Here is a 15,370-nt window from a genome sequence, read left to right on the forward strand (position 1 = left end):
AATGGGGATAGGGTTTCTTTGGGGGTGAAAAAAATGTTCTAGAACTAGACAGAGGTGAGAGTTCCACAACATCTTGAATATACTAAATGCCACTGAGTTGTTCCCTTTAAAATGGTTACTCTTCTGGTATGTGAATCTCACCTCCATAAAAGAAAAAGAAAAGAGAAGAAAAGTAAAGGAAAAAATCCATCTTGCTGCTGAGGAACCCAGGGTGGCCAGGGTCTCAGAGGGACCTGATAAAAGACATTTTCACCTATTGAAATATAAGAAAGTCATTCTGGCTTATACAAGAGTTAACTTGAATTTTATGCTAACTAAAATAGCCTGTTTGTGGCCTATCATACATACGTTGTACATCTGCTTTAATTATTTAAGAAAAGGGGACATTGACCAGAAGTAAAGAGTGTCCATGTTAAAAATAAAGATTAAGGGGCTTCCCCGGTGGCGCAGTGGTTGAGAGTCTGCCTGCCGATGCAGGGGATGCGGGTTCGTGCCCCGGTCTGGGAAGATCCCACATGCCGCGGAGCAGCTGGGCCCGTGAGCCATGGCCGCTGAGCCTGCGCGTTCGGAGCCTGTGCTCCGCAACGGGAGAGGCCACAGCAGTGAGAGGCCCGCGTACCGCAAAAAAAAAAAAAAAAAAAAAAAAAGATTAAATGCCCCTCTTCCTGGGATGCCAGTGCTCGTCCTCCTTTGACGATAAGACTCCCTTCCCAGGTGCAAGGCCATGCTAACTCGCTGGGTACGTGCTGTTCTGTTCTTTTTTTTGAACCACTGAAGAAATGTAACCGTGACTTGTTTAATGTTCTTTGTTCTGACAAGATAGAAAACTGTGCTGAAAACACTGCTGCTCCGGAGCAGCTTCTCAGAGTAAGCTGGGAAGATGGCTTCCGGGCTAGTCCTTAGTTTGGCTCAAATAAAACTCTTTTCTAATCTTATTATAGCTTGTTTATTGATAACAGACCCCTGTATAGGGCAGCCATCCAGTGGAGCAAGTGACTTTTGGAGCCAGATGTAAGTTCAAATTCTGACTCTTGCATTTACCAGCTGTGTGACCTGTAAGAAGTCAAGCTTTCTAATTGCTTCGGATGTCAAGGGGAGATCACAACACTTCCTTGCAGACCAGTTTGGGGATTAAAACTTAATTTGGAGAGACTTTCCTGGTGGCACAGAGGTTAAGAATCCACCTGCCAATGCAGGGGACACAGGTTCGATCCCTGGTCCGGGAGGATCCCACATGCCGCGGAGCAACTAAGCCCATGCACCACAGCTACTGAGCCTGCACTCTAGGGCCCGTGAGCCACAACTACTGAAGCCCGCGTGCCTAGAGCCCATGCTCCGCAACAAGAGAAGACACGACAATGAGAAGCCCGTGCACCACAATGAAGAGTAACCCCCCGCTCGCCACAATTAGAGAAGGCCCGTGTGCAGCAACGAAGACCCAACGCAGCCAAAAATAAATTAATATATTAATTAATTAATTAAAAAAATTTTTTTTTAAACTCAGTTTGGAGATTCAACTACTGGCACAGTGCCTGGCATATAAAAAGCACTTGATAGAAAGGAATCATGTCCATCCAGTGGAACACAATCCATGAAGCAATGAAAAGGAAAGAAATACTAACATGTGCAACGATATGGACAGATCTCAAAATAATGATGCTAATTGAAAGAAGACAAAGAGTACTTACTGTACAGTTCCACTTATAGAAAATTCTAGGAAGTGCATACTAATCTAGAGTGACCCAAAGTGGATACTTGAGAAAGAAGGGGAGGGGCAGGTGGGAGGGATTTGGAAGTGTCCTGTTATTGTCTTGTTATTGTGATGTAACAAGAAATCTATATCTGGTCTTCATCCCCAGCTCCTGGCACAGAGCTCCTAAAACCCCTGTCATTTCCTAAGTGATAAGAGCAACAGGAGCATCTTTTGTTAAAATATTTGGTTTCCGTCCCCAGTTTCTGAAATAGGAGTGTCTTTTGTCGTTCATAACAAGCCACTTTCAACCACACCTGAGCTTCTGGTACTAAGGTGACTTCCAGAAAGCACCTAAAGATGAGGGCTGGTTGCCCTGGGAGCTACCCACACAATTAGAGGGTTGGACCTGTCAGTTCTACCCCCCGACCTCCGGGGAGAGCAGAGGGGCTGGAGGCTGATACTGAATCACTAATAACCAATGATTTAATCGGTCGTGCCTATGTCGTGAAGCCTCCATAGAAACCCAAAAGGGTGGGGTCAGAGAGCTTCTGAGTTGGTGAACACGTGGAGGTGCTGGGAGGGTGACATTGTCCAGAGAGGGCACGGAAGTTCCGTGCTCCTTCCCACATACCTTGTCCTGTGCATCGCCTCCATCTGGCTGTTCCTGAGTCGTATCCTTTATTTAAAAAAACAAAAAACAAACAACAACAACAACAAAGTAATTGTAAAGTGTTTTCCTGAGTTCTGTGAGCCATTCTAGCAAATTGTTGAACCCAAGAAGGGGGTCTTTGGAACCCATGATGTATAACTGGTCTTTCAGAAATCCTGGAGGCCTAGCCTTGCGACTGGCACTGGAAATGGGGCCAGTCTTGTGGGACTGAGCGCTTCACCTGAGTGCTTCATGTGTGGGGTTTGCGCTAACTCCAGGGGGGCTAGTGTCAGAGTTCCTTGGTGTGGAAAACCCACACGTTTGGTGTCAGAAGTGCTGCGGGTAGAAGACAGCAAACAGTTTTCTTTTAGGTCCTGAGGGACTTTTGGGGGGGTGACGGTTGTGTCCACGCTCTCGATTGCGGTGGTGGTTTCACAGGCGGATACATGTGTCAAAACTTAGCCAGTTGAATACATATGTGCAGTTTATTGTATGTCAGCTATACCTCAATCAATCTGTTTATATAAAACATACTTTTCTGGGCTTCCCTGGTGGTGCAGTGGTTGAGAGTCCGCCTGCCGATGCAGGGGACACGGGTTCGTGCTCCGGTCCGGGAAGATCCCACATGCCGCGGAGCGGCTGGGCCCGTGAGCCATGGCCGCTGAGCCTGCGCGTCCGGAGCCTGTGCTCCGTAACGGGAGAGGCCACAACAGTGAGAGGCCCGAGTACCGCAAAAAAAAAAAAAAAAAAAAAAAAAAAGAATACTGCACATCGAGGCCTATTGTGTTTTTGTGCACTCATCTTGTATTCCCTGACTTTCTTCCTCCTCTTTGAAGTGCTAAAGTGTATTTATACTAGAAAGTTACTAATAGACTTAATATGAGAACTATGTGTTTGAAAAAGCAAGACTTTCTAGATAAGAAATCTCCAAATATTTTCTATTTTATGTTTTTATGACCTTCTTTATAAAGAGCGTTTCATGTGCAACACCTGCAGACAGAAATAAATCTACATTTCCCTCAAACCCAATCAAATATATCAGATACAAAATACGGACATGAAGCAAAGTATGATAGCAGCAGTGATTCTTGGGGGCAGCACGTGCAAAATCCAATCTTTTGCTATCTATTTACATCACAGTGGTCAGAACAGAAATGTGCCGAAACTCCCTTTCCCATTCCACTTGAACTGGTTCCCCACAATTGAAACAAACATCTCCTGTGACATTAAGTTGTCATCAGCTTGCGTGATCCCCAGTTCACTCAACCTTTTCTTCTTCATCTGGCCTTTTTGTGTGGAGGCAGCAACTAGTTCATTTACAGTTTCGCAATTGCTTTCAACTCGCTCAGAAAGGCCAGTTCTCACAGGAAGCTCCATTTTACCAGTTGCACATTGAACCAGCTCTTCTAGATCCACTCTTTCAGCTACATCTGTCTCTCCACTTGTCTGAACTTTAAGTGCTTTATTTTCTTCCGTTTCATCTTGGGCATTTTCTTGCAGGTCAGAGAAAATTGTAGGTTTCACCAAGACAACACCATAACCTTCGTTATTATGTATGACACTATTCACCATGGATATTTTGGGAATGTCATAATGTTCATCTAAAAAGTCCTTAATGAGGATCCCTTCCTTGCAGTGATCCCTTCTTTGCAGTGGTGGATCCGATTGTCACTCAGGGTGCACTTATTCCCGGGATATATGTCTATACCTGCACTCTTGGCACCGTAAAAATCTGAGTCCCTCATTAAAAATTCTGCTGATGTTCGTACTGTGACTCCTGTAGTTTCACACTGCAGGACACAGTTTTCCAGTGTAGTCTTGCCACGGTGAATAATTAAGATTCCTTCCACGGCATCAGGCTGAACAAATTTTATGCTTGAGATTTTAATATCCACACCCGTACAATCCACAAAAGTGTCTCCTTTGCCTCCCTTTTCTATCACAATATCATCTGGTAGACCATACCCTTCCAACTCAATGGAGTCAGCAATGGAGAAGGTACCATGTACCACGTAATGGCCAGGACAAACAATAACAGTGTCGCCCTCATAGCAGGCATTTATAGCAGACAATGGATCACTATGGAACTGAATTTCTATTTCTTCCTTACAAGGCTCTGGACAAAGCTTATCCCGGGACAGGGACTACAGCAGACCAGTCGTCATGGTGGAAGAGACCACGTGGGTGACCTCCTGGCCATTTGGATGGATGCCCTTTGCTTGTATATTAGAATTCTTCTGATAACCAAACATATCTCAACAAAGGATTCTCAGTGAGTTTTAGCTTTCATTTCAACTGTTCGATCTCTGAATGCAATTTTAACCCTTCCAGCATGGAGATGTTTTCCTGCTCAGAATCAGAGTTACAATTTGACAAACAGCTTCTCAGATTTAAAAATTTCCTGTAACTCTCCTCACACTGAGTCAACAGATTTTTTTTTTTTTTTTTTTGCGGTACGCGGGCCTCTCACTGTTGTGGCCTCTCCCGTTGCGGAGCACAGGCTCCGGACGCGCAGGCTCAGCGGCCATGGCTCACAGGCCAAGCTGCTGCGCAGCATGTGGGATCTTCCCGGACCAGGGCACGAACCCATGTCCCCTGCATCGGCAGGCGGACTCTCAACCACTGCGCCACCAGGGAAGCCCAGAGTCAACAGATTTTGATAGTCAACAATAAGTCCTGAAGGAACTTGGTCTTCAAGAAGGTCATCATGCAATCTCAGTCGAGGTTCAACACATCTAACAAAATAATCATACTCCTCCTCTTCTTCTTCAGCCCAACTCCTCCAAATGTTCTGATAGAAAAACCTGATATGCTCAATTGCAAGTGTTGTCTGGTCAAATACTCCAGAATCATCAAACACCACCCACAGCTCCTACAACCAGTGTCCCTTCAGATCAAGGAGCTCTTTCATACACTCCAAAGTAAAAGTGCTCACTTGAGATTCAAAGAGGTACGGGTCCCGTCAGCAAGCCTCACCACTGCCTTCAAGGCTGCAAAGTCCACATCTGTGACTGCAACCAGCACCTCGAACACATTAGCGTGCCAGACTGCCCGCCATCCAGATGACTCAAGGACCTTCTCTAAGAACTCAGCTGTGAATTCTTTTACCTCAGAGGCCTTGCAGTCAGCTAAAATGTGATCCCGATAAGCACTGAATCACTCACAGAACAAAAGTTGACTTTCTGGCACAAAACTTGGTAAACTAGTACCTGGTTTATCATGATCGCTACAATCACTGCATGAATCTTCATCTTCGAACAAATCTTTCTTGAGGGGCCCCGGGTCCTCTTCCACAGCCCAGCCGGTGCACTCGGGGTCCGGCGCCATAGCCTCCGACCCCAGCCCACCACCTGCCAGCAACCCGTCATCCATTTCAAGTTTCCGCGGGCGGCTGCCCAGCCCAGTAATGTGATGACACAGCTGCTTCTCTAATACAGTTTTAAAGGTCACACTCTGTTTACACTTATTACAAAATACTGGCCATATTCCCCTACATTTTTTTAAAAAAAGTGGAGATGCAGGAGGATGGGACACGGGACCAAGACTTTCAAGGAGGGGGAGACATCTGAGAACTTTGCTGAGTGGGACAAACGGGTCTGAAATGTACTCTTGGACTCTGCCCTGCCTGGGTCTGGGAGAAGCCAGCAGTCCTCAGATGCCCCTCTGAGCACAGCGATGTCACATAGCGCCCTGTCGACAGGAAGGACTTCGTGCCTGCTCCAAGGAGCATGGAGAAGTGGGGAGGGTTGAGTCTAGATGCTTTGGATCATCTTGGAATAGGGGTACCCAGAGATCAAGCCAGCCTCCTCTCTTGGTCCCATGGGGCCCATCCCATCTCCTCAGGGCTGGGAGTGCACACAAGCCTGGTGAGGGCAGTGATGGGCAGGCGGTCCCCGAGCCAGCCATGTCCAGCCCGTCAGTTCTCAGGTCAGATACGCAGCCCAGGGCAGTGTCAGCGTGACCCTGAAGGCCTGCAGGTGCCTTGCCTGCACTTCTAAGCACATGCACCAGCCTTGCTATTCCACACTTGACAGCAGAAACGTCTGATAAGATGTCCCCAGAATCACTTCCCTGAAACCCCAGTTTGCTGGGTTTTCTCCTTCAGGGCAAAAGACACACCCTCTATGATCATCAGACCCCAGACTGCTGTTCAGCTTGTCTCCCTTGGGACCCCCAAACAGCCACGTTGTTGCTGGGACAGACCCCAGGCATCCCCTGCAGGCCACCCTTGGGGGACCACTCAGTGATGCACCCTCTGTACCCCTGCGGCTCCTTCTCAGCTTTCAGGTCCTGTCCAGTGCTTCATCATTGTGAAGCCCCTCCTGGGGTGCTCCCTCAGCTGGGTGGCTGTGCCTCAAAGTGAGTCCCCATAACATGTGCTGTCTGCACCCGCCCACCTGACCTGGGGGCTGTCTGCAGCCACCCACCTGACCTGAGGGCTGTCTACACCCATCTACATCACCCAGGGCCATAAACCTTCAGACAGAGTGCCATGCGGGGCATTGCATCTGTCCTGGGAGGAGCTGAGAGTGCGAACTGAGGCCCTTCTTACCAGCACCAGAGCCCTCAGCATGGCTCAGAGTCAGACACCTCCAGGCACCGGTGTCTGGGGGGTCGGCACCTTTGTCTGTCCCTTGGGCTTCAACCTGGCCTTGATCATTCATTCTTGGAGTCTCCCGACAGGTGAGAGAGCAGGAACCTGCCTCAGATGGCACACCAGTTCTGAGATCTGATGGAGGAGAAAACCGAGGGCCAGACAATTCAGTCCCACATGGGCATCCTGGCTGGTTCTGCCTTCTGGGCAAACAGGCTGGAAATAAAAGTGCCACAGTGAACGCTCTAGCTCTGCCAGTCAGGCTGTTTCTGTCCTGAGGAAGATGCCAGCTCAGTGCCAGGAATGTTCTGGACACGCCCTGGGCCAGGAGAGAACTAAAGAGTCACTAGGCCACCAGCAGCTCCAAGCACCCTCTGCTCTGTGGGTGGACTCACCTGACTCTGCAGGAGACTGGGTCAATAGCGGGCAGGGCCTGAGGTGGCCACTGGGCCAACAGTACCGCTGACCCACTTGCAGGGGGACAGGGACAGACCCCCCCGGATGAGGTAGGTAGGTGTAGACAGCTCTCAGGTGATGTGGGCAAGTGTAGACACCCCCCGAGGTGAGGTGGGCAGGGGTAGATAATCCCCCAGGTATGGTGGGCAGGTGTAGACAGCTCCCAGGTGAGGTGACTACTTCTTCCCCTTCTCCCCTTCCCTCATTGAGTACTATGGAAACCACCCACAAGGCCAGTGAACCACATACTCAAAGATGGACCAGGCTGGCCCAGCCCTCAGCAACTCACAATATTTAGGAAGATCAATTCTAACAGGTGAGTTCCAGAACCTCTGACAGCAGGGCTCACATCCCAGGGCATCAGTGGGGACCGAAACCCGGGATATAAAGCCAGCCCCAAGCCCATGGTCCGTAGAGGACAACTCTTCCCACAGCGCACGTGGGTGGCCTCCCAGGTGTGACACAGGGACCAGGCAGCCCGGGAGCAAGACAGACCAGCTCCCAAGGCAGCTGCTTTGCAGGAGGAGACGGTTCACAGCTCCTTCGCACAAACCTTCCAAGGCTCCCTCATCATCCTGGCTCCCCAAGCCCATGCCCCGCCCCCCACACACACACACACTTGGCCTCCTGCTGCCCTGTGAGCCAGAAGGGCTCATGCCTACCTTCCCCAGCTCATCCCTCCTCACCTGCCGTATCTCCTATGGGCTTCAGCTCTGGGGACAGGCCTCACCCCTCTCCTACCTCTATATGGAGATATAATTGACTTCCTAGAAAGTTCATCCAACTGGATAGCTACATGTAAAGAATAAAATGAGAACATTATCTAACACCACACACAAAAATAAACTCAAAATGGATTAAAGACCTAAATGTAAGACCGGACACCATAAAACTCCTAGAGGAAAACATAGGCAGAATACTCTTTGACATAAATCACAGCAATATGTCTCTGGATCTTTCTCCTAGAGTAATAGAAATAAAAATAAAAATAAGCAAGTGGGACCTAATTAAACTTAAAAGATTTGCACAGCAAAGGAAACTGTAAACAAGACGAAAAAAAAGACAAAAAGACAACCTACAGAATGGGAGAAAATATTTGCAAATGATGCAACCAACAAGGAATTAATCTCTAAAACATACAAACAGCTCATACAGCTCAATATCAAAAAAACAAACAACCCAATCAAAAAATGAGCAGAAAGGGCTTTCCTGGTGGCACAGTGGTTAAGAATCCACCTGCCAATGCAGGGGACATGGGTTTGAGCCCTGGCCTGGGAAGATCCCACATGCCGTGGATCAACTAAGCCTGTGCGCCACAACTACTGAGCCTGCACTCAAGAGCCCGTGAGGCACAACTACTGAGCCCACGTGCCACAACTACTGAAGCCCGTGCACATAGAGCCCATGCTCCACAACAAGAGAAGCCACTGCAATGAGAAGCCCACGCACCACGACAAAGAATAGCCCCCGCTCGCCACAACTAGAGAAAGCCCACGTGCAGCAACGAAGACCCAACGCAGCCAAAAATAAAATAAATAAATAAATGAAAATAAATTTTTTAAAAAATGGGCAGAGGGGCTTCCCTGGTGGCGCAGTGGTTGAGAGTCCGCCTGCCAATGCAGGACACACGGGTTCGAGCCCTGGTCTGGGAAGATCCCACATGCCACGGAGCAGCTGGCCCCGTGAGCCACAATTACTGAGCCTGCGCGTCTGGAGCCTGTGCTCCGCAACAAGAGAGGCCGCGATAGTGAGAGGCCCGCGCACCGCGATGAGGAGTGGCCCCCACTTGCCACAACTAGAGAAAGCCCTCGCACAGAAACGAAGACCCAACACAGCCATAAATACATAAATAAAAAAAAATAAAAATAAAAATTAAAAAAAAAAAAAAAAAAAAATGGGCAGAAAATCTAAATAGACTTTTCTCCAAAGAAGACATACAGATGGCCAGTAGGCACATGAAAAGATGTGTTCTAACAGTTAATTATTAGAGAAATGCAAATCAAAACTACAATGAGGTATCACCTCACATAGGTCAGAGTGGCCATCATCAAAAAGTCTACAAATAATATATGCTAGAGAGGATGTGGAGAAAAAGGAACCACCCTACACTGTTGGTGGGAATGTAAATTGGTGCAGCCACTATGGATAACAGTATGGTGGTTCCTTAAAAAAACAAAAATAGAGCTTCTGTATGATCCTGCAATCCCACTCCTGGAATATATCCAGGGAAAATCATAATTCGAAAAGATACATGCACCCCAATGTTCACTGCAGCACTATTTACAATAGCCAAGACATGGAAGCAACTTAAATGTCCATCAACAGATGAATGGATAAAGAAGATGTGGTATATTTATACAGTGGAATATTACTCGGTCATGAAAAAGAACGAGATAATGCCATTTGCAGCAACATGGATGGATCTAGACATTATCATACTAAGTGAAATAAGCGAGACAGAGAAAGACATATATATGATATTGCTTATATGTGGAATCTAAAAAAAATGATACAAATGAACTCATATACAAAACAGCAATAGATCCACAGACATAGAAAACAAACTTATGGGTACCAAAGGGGAAAGGGGGGGAGAGATAAATTAGGAGTTTGGGATTAACATATGCACACTACTGTATATAAAATAACCAACAAGGACCTACTGTATAGCACAGAGAACTATACTCAGTATTTTGTAATAACCTGTAAGGGAAAAAAATCTGAAAAAAAGAAAAAAAATAGATATATATGTATGTGTAACTGAATTACTTTGCTGTACACCTGAAACTAACACAACCTTGCAAATCAACTAAACTTTAATAAAAATAAATAAATAAAATTTTAAAAAATAAGAAAGTTAACCCATTTAAACTGTACAATTCAACAGTTTTTAGTATTTTACAGAGTTGTACAACCATCACCATAACCTATTCTAGGACGTTTCCATCACCCCAAAAGAAGACCCCCGTCCCCATTAGCACTTACTCTCTAATCCCCCTGCAGCCCCTGGCAACCACTAATCTGCTGTCTCTATACATTTGCCTGCTTTGAAGATTTCATGTAAACCGAATCATACAACGTGTGGACTTTGGGGCCTGGCTTCTCTCACTCAGCATGATGTTTTCCAGGTTCCTTCCTGAGGCACCCTTCACAGCTTATCAAAGTTGGTGGAGAAAACCAACCATGGTTCTGCTGAGGACTGGAAAGGGCCCCACAAAGTCCCTGATGTGAAAAAGACCGTCAACAACAATAATAGCATCAATAATAATAATAATAATGGTTGGCCTTTATGATTGTGGTTCATCACACACCACATACTGGGTATGAATCACGTCATTCTTCTTTTTGCTTTTTTCTCATAACCACCTCGAGTAAGGATGACTGTTCTCTGCAGTCCTCACAGGAGGAGGCTGCATCCGGGAGACGGTGGCTGTCCCAGAATCTCACCGCCCTCCTCTCTCCCTCGCCCACATTCCCCAGCCAGGTGCTTCCCTCCTGAGCCCTGCTCTGGGCACTCAGCCTGGAAGGCTCTTCCCAGCAGCCTTTGCATGGCCCATTCCTTCCTTGGGGGGTGGAGCCCTGCAGCCCCCTGCACCTACAAGGGTTCCCCGGGATGGCAGCCTGGAGACTAGGCACCAGGCAGCAAACTTGGCCCCAACTTAAATGCTCTCATTGAAAAAAAAGAAAAAAAATCAACAAGGAGCTGTTTTTCAGTCAGATGTATTGTATAAATCCGTGAGCATCTTAAAAAATTTTTTTAGAATCCTCTGCTGGTATTAGTGCATGGACTGAACTCTGCATTGCATATCATAGTTTGTCATCTGCTGATCATTTACTATACCAGAATAGTGTTGGGCTGGCCAAAAAGTCCGTTCGGGTTTTGACGTTCTGGAAAACCCCGAACGAACTTTTTGGCCAACCCAATAGAACTGAGTTCCCAACTGAAATCTACACTATTTCCATTAAGATACAAGTCTCAAAGAGAAAATCTCTTATTTACCGTTAATCCACAAATGATTTGTTTCATAGTATTGAGATTAATTTGCTGTTAGGAAAATTTTGTCAGTAAAAAAGTAAGTGCTGTTAGAATTGAAGGAGAAAAAGAGCTTGACCCCTGTAAGTGAGTTGAAAGGTATACCCTGGCAAAAAATTATATCCTTAGTCCTACTTCTTGCCCTGGAACTTGTGAATGTGATCTTATTTGGAAATAGGGTCTTTGGGTCTCCAGCTGTCAAAGGAGACGCAGGGAGACAGGAGATGCAAAGACATTGCATGGGACGGGGGTTAAAACGGGTTACAGGAGGGGCTTCCCTGGTGGCGCAGTGGTTGGGAGTCCGCCTGCCGACGCAGGGGACGTGAGTTCGTGCCCCAGTCCAGGAAGATCCCACATGCCACGGAGCGGCTGGGCCTGTGAGCCATGGCCACTGAGTGCGCATCCGGAGCCTGTGCTCCGCAATGGGAGAGGCCACAGCAGTGAGAGGCCCGCGTACCGCAGAAATAAATAAATAAATAAATAAAGGGTTACAGAAAAGAGCTCACGAAGAGCAGGATGCACCCCAAATCACTTTTCCCGTGTGTGACTAGATTACAGGCAGTGATTAGATCACAGGCGGTTAGAAAGTATAGCTCATAAATGTTTGTCTGTTCGAGGGTCATCATGTAATTTCACAAGTCATTTTGCATAAAATATCTTCAGAATTCTTCAAGGCATGTCTTATTCTGCTTCATAATTGCAGAATAATTGCAAATTGCTTTGGCTCAGCCATTGCCTGGGCCCGCCTTGCAACTCCGCAGATCTGCCCCCTTCCCTGTTTGTCCCTGTCACCAAATCTGTGGTTGTTGATCCCAACGGCCTCGTGTTCCCGGGCCCCTCAAGACAGCTCAGGGAGGCTGATGCAGACACCGCCGTGTGACTGCACAAATCGCTGGCCCGTGGCCAGGTCAGCTCTGGACCTGAAGGCCAGGAGCTTCTAGCTCTCCGCGGGCAAGTGTGGTGCCAGCAGGAAAATCTTTGTTTGGTTTGTAAGTTGAGCCAGCCCACTGTGGAAGTGATGGAAGGGATAATAAAGATGGAAACCCTTGTGGTCATGGTGTGGTCAAGGCTCTGAACTTGGCTTTGATGGGCAACGTCGCGGGCATGGCCCTAGAGGGCTCTGCAGAGAGTTGACGGACATGACCCTCGACCCTTTCGCTTTCTGAAATCATCAGACATCTGCTGAGTGAGCTGTTTGGGAACTGGTCCCAGGCCAAGGTCGTGGAGGGAGCGGAGTGTGGGATGCGGGGCAGATCATCTCAAGGGCCCTTTTCATCAGGAGCACACATGAGTCATTTTTAATCAATCAAAGAAAAGAGACCAAATGCAGTTAATGAAGGCTCGCATACCATGCTGTGATGAAACTTCCAGAAGTCGGATGGGCAACTTTGTAAAACCTTGGAGACAGCTTAAATGTCCCTCAGAAGGGAGAATGGCTAAGTAAATAAGGTTACCTCCCCACAATGAGATATCTGGGAGTTGATAAAAAGAGCAAAGGAGAGCTACGTATGCTGACACAGAAAGATATATGACATATTGTTCAATGAAAGAACAATCTGCAAAACAGTCTGTATTCCTACAGCTGCTGTAACAAATTACCACCAGCCTGGTGGCTTAAAACAACATACACTTATTCTCTTACAGTTCTGGAGGCCAGCAGTCTGAAACCAGTGTCATCAGGCTAAGTCAAGGTGTCAGCAGGGCTAGTTCCTTCTGGAAGCTCAAGGGGAGAATCTTTTTTTTTAATATTTATTTGGCTGTACCAGGTCTTAGTTGAGGCACGTGGGATCTTCGTTGCTGTGTGTGGGATCTTCGTTGCAGCATGGAGGATTTTTTTTTTTTTTGTAGTTGGGGTCTTCAGTTGCGGCATGTGGGATCTACTTCCCTGACCAGGGATCGAACACTGGCCCCCAGCATTGGGAGCGTGGAGTCAGCTACTGGACCACCAGGGAAGTCCCTCAAGGGGAGAATCTTTGCCCTTGACTTTCCAGGCATCTTAGGCTGCTTGAGTTCCCTGTTGAATGACCCCTTCCTGGATGGCACCCACCTCTTGCTTCTGTTGCCACATCTCCTATTTCTGTGTGAGACTGCCTTCTCCTCCGCTTCCCTCTCATAAAGACTACGTGTGACTACATGTAGGACACGCCTGCAAATGCAGGATAATCTCACTATCGTCTCAAGATCTTTAACATAATCACATCTGCAAAGTCCTTTTTGTCATAACCATGATATTTACAGGTTTTGAGGATAAGGACACAAATATCTTTGGGAGGGGGGAGGACATTATTCGGCCTACCACATTCATCCTTGAGGGTGGCTGAAATTGTGTCTAGTTCTACTGACGTATCACAATTTATTATGTGTCATAACATAGTGTATCAGTCAGGGATCAAGGCAGGAAACAGAAGCCACTTGAGATCTTTTAACAGAAAGGGGTTTAATACAGGAAATTCACAACAACTCAACTCTGCCACTGGAGAAAGAAAGCAGCCACAGATGATATGTAAATGAATGAGCATGGCCTTGTGCCAATAAAACTTTATTTATAAAAACAGGCTGCAGGCTGGATTTGGCCTGGGGGCCGTAGTTTGCCAACACTGGGTGATACCACGCCAGACAATGCAAACAAATGGCATAGCCCTCACTTTTCTGCTCCAAACCCCCTGTAGGCTCCTGGTCTGGCCAGAGCACTCTTGCCCCAGGGCCTTTGCACTGGCTGTTCCCTCTGCCTGTAACATACTTCACCTGGATACTCCCATGGCAAAACTCCTCACCACCTCCTCAGTAAGAGGTACAATTGCTGTTCTGACACCTTGATCTCCTCACCCTCCTAGCCTTCTCAGTTGTTGTTGTTTTTTGTTTTTGTTTTTTTACTTTTTCATAATATAGTTAGTCCTCTGTATCTGAGGATGTGGAGCCCACCAATACAGAGGGCTTACTATACTACACAATTCTATATAAGGAACTTGAGCATCTGCAGATATTGGTATCTGCAGGGGCGTCCTGGGACCAATACCCCGTGGATACTGAGGGACAACTATGCAGGAATACCTCATTTCATTGTGCTTCGAAGATACCGTGTTTTTCACAAATCGAAGGTTTGCAGCAACTCTGCATCAAGCAAGTCTATCAGCGCCATTTTTCCAACAGCATTTGCTCACTTCGTGTCTCTGTCACATTTTGGTAATTCTCGAAGTATTTCAAGCTTTTTCTTCCCTTTTTTAAAATGTTTTTTGGCTGTGTTGGGTCTTTGTTGCTGCACGTGGGCTCTCTCTAGTTGCGGCGAGCAGGGGCTACTCTTCATTATGGTGCATGGGCTTCTCATTGCGGTGGCTTCTCTTGCTGCAGAGCATGGGCTCTAGGCGCGTGGGCTTCAGTAGTTGCAGCACGTGGGCTCAGTAGTTGTGGCTCGTGGGCTCTAGAGCGCAGGCTCAGTAGTTGTGGCACATGGGCTTAGCTGCTCCACAGCACGTGGGATCTTCCCGGACCAGGGATCGAACCTGTGTCCCCTGCGTTCGCAGGCGGATTCTTAACCACTGCGCCACCAGGGAAGCCCATCAAACTTTTTCATCATTATTATATTTGTTACGAGGATCTGTGATCAGTGATCTTTGACTTTTTACTATGACTCACTGAAGGCTCAGATGATGGTGGGCATTTTTTAGCAATAAAATATTTTTATTTTTATTTTTTCAGTATGCGGGCCTCTCACTGTTGTGGCCTCTCCCGTTGTGGAGCACAGGCTCCGGACTCGCAGGCTCAGTGGCCATGGCTCATGGGCCCAGCCGCTCCGCGGCATGTGGGATCTCCCCGGACCGGGGCACGAACCCGTGTCCCCTGCCTCGGCAGGTGGACTCTCAACCACTGCGCCACCAGGGAAGCCCAATAAAATATTTTTAAATTAAGGTATGTACATTGTTTTTCAGGCATCATGCTATTACACTC

At 47.3% G+C, this 15,370-nt stretch overlaps 1 pseudogene across 1 annotated transcript; it reads right to left on the bottom strand.

Annotated features, from left to right (window-relative positions):
* Nucleotides 1-3,485: 3,485 nt before the first annotated feature.
* Nucleotides 3,486-5,714, bottom strand: LOC308616566 (SHC SH2 domain-binding protein 1-like; annotated as a pseudogene). Its single transcript has 2 exons — nt 5,052-5,714; nt 3,486-4,596 (listed from the first exon to the last, which is right to left on the bottom strand). The product of its transcript is annotated as an SHC SH2 domain-binding protein 1-like (transcript).
* Between the last annotated feature and the right edge of the window lie 9,656 nt (nt 5,715-15,370).

The sequence above is a fragment of the Mesoplodon bidens genome (assembly GCF_964165515.1).
Source record: "Mesoplodon bidens genome assembly, chromosome: 4".
Classification (NCBI taxonomy): domain Eukaryota; kingdom Metazoa; phylum Chordata; class Mammalia; order Artiodactyla; family Ziphiidae; genus Mesoplodon; species Mesoplodon bidens.